At 35.5% G+C, this 2082-nt stretch overlaps 1 non-coding gene across 1 annotated transcript; it reads left to right on the top strand.

Moving 5' to 3' along the window:
* Positions 1-1201: 1201 nt before the first annotated feature.
* LOC136231532 (small nucleolar RNA R71) lies at positions 1202-1308 on the top strand. The gene has a single exon (XR_010689906.1). It is a non-coding gene; the product is annotated as a small nucleolar RNA R71 (small nucleolar RNA).
* Positions 1309-2082: the final 774 nt, after the last annotated feature.

Raw genomic sequence — 2082 nt, 5'->3', positions numbered from 1 at the left:
TTCCCAACTTACACGGGATGGTGAAACATCCAGGATCTTTGAGTTTAGTGGACAAATTGCTTGACACTATTGAACTACAGTCCTCAGTTAGCGATATGGATGAAATCCTTCCCAACAGATTTTCTTTGAAATTAAATCTTTTAAGAACTTACCATAGTTAGGAATTTGCGTTATCGCATCCATAAATGTCAAATTAATATGCAAATTTTTAAGTTTGTCCAAAAATGTTAATAGTTGTTTGTCATAGTCCTTATTTCGGACTTTGTGTGGAAATGGTGGTTTGGGTACAAAAGTTTTTGTACTTGAATCCATAGGTGAACCTTTTGCATTTAATGTATCTTCTTTGGATTTCATTGGTAAATCAGTTCCTGGTAAAGTAGAATTTTCGGGCATTTCCGAACCTAAGTAATTTTTCCCTGAATGAAGAGTGATAGCCTTTACCTGCTCTTTCAGATTTTCTTCCGTATGGCTGGGAAGACTTCCCTCTTTTCGGGATGGAATTGATTTAGCAATTTGTCCAATTTGAACCTCCAAATTATGGATGCTAGATGAGTGGTTTTTAATAAACTGATCGAATTTATTCTCGATCCGTTTAAAACCATCGTCATGATTACTTATTTTTTCACTGATAGCATCTATAAATTTGTCGATTTTAGAAGATAAAGTGCTAATCGTATCTCTTGATTGATTTTGATAATTATTGGTACGATTTTGATTAGTATTTACATTATTATTATTATCTTTCCAGTTAAAGCTAGGATGATTCCTCCATCCAGAATTATAAGTACTAGAGTAAGGATTATTAGTTTGGTTTTGCCCTTGGACAAAATTTACATGTTCAATCTCGCTCATACCTTCGTAATCCACATCCGTTGGGATTGGATTACCATTGGTATCGCACGGTGCCATAAACCTATCAATTTTGTGCGACAAGGCAGAAAATTGGGCTTGTAACATCGAGACTGGATCGAGATTCACTATACCTTTAACGGATGATGTGGTTGAGGACGATGGTTTTGCCACCGGTATGTGTCCACGTTCTACGGGCCACATACTGCTGTTGATTGCCATTTCCTCCAAAAGTTCTATTGCTTGGGCGGATGTCTTCTTCATAAATAACCCTCCCGACATAGCATCTAATGAACCTTTAGTTATAGGATTTATCCCATTATAAAATGTTTGCATTAAAAGTGCATCGGGTAATTGGTGGTGTGGGCATAAACGTTGAAGTTCTTTAAGATGTTCCCAAGCCTCATAAAAAGTTTCATTATCATTTTGAGAAAAAGATGTTAACTCTTTTATGACTCTTGCGGTTTTTGCTAAAGGGAAATACTTTGAAAAAAAATGCTTGGGCTAATTGTTCCCAAGTTGCAAATGTTGCTCCTGGCATAGAAGTTAACCAATCTTTGGCTCTATCCTTCAAAGTGAAAGGAAAAAGTCTGATTGCTTCGGAAGTCACATTTGGTATTTTAAAAGTGTCGCAAATTTCTAGGAAATTTGTCAAATGGGTGTTAGGGTTTTCGTTAGGTAACCCATAAAATGTTACATTATTTTGCAACATTTTAAGCAAAGCTGGCTTAATTTCAAATTGGTTTGCGGTGATTCTGGGTCTAACGATACTATTGGTTACACCGGCCACCCCTGGCCTAGCGTATTCCATAAGTGTTGGTGGATTTGCCATATTTTTTGGCTCGGAATTTTGTTTGTTTTTGTTTTTGTTTTTCTTGTCTTTCTTTTTCTTTTTTAAGTGTCTTTTCAATTTTTGGATCTAACGGGTTTGGTGGAATGCCTGAACTTCGAGAACTGCGCATGAACTTGAAATTTTTGCACGAACCAAGACTATCTTCAAAACAGAATTTGAAAAATAAATATATTAGTAATTAAAAATAAATAAAATATAAAAGTTAAAATAAGTATGTATAAACCTAGATTCGAAATAAAACACGAAAAATCTAAATTTTTGCTAAAAATTTTGGCGTTCCCCGGCAACGGCGCCAAAAACTTGTTGAGCGATTTCCGCAAGTGCATGGTTTCGCTTGTAGTAATAAAAAGATATCGATCCCACAGGGAACGTTTTTCAAC

Source organism: Euphorbia lathyris, chromosome 5 (assembly GCF_963576675.1).
Source record: "Euphorbia lathyris chromosome 5, ddEupLath1.1, whole genome shotgun sequence".
In the NCBI taxonomy this organism is placed as follows: Eukaryota; Viridiplantae; Streptophyta; class Magnoliopsida; order Malpighiales; family Euphorbiaceae; genus Euphorbia; species Euphorbia lathyris.
This window is presented reverse-complemented; position numbering and strand designations above follow the sequence as displayed.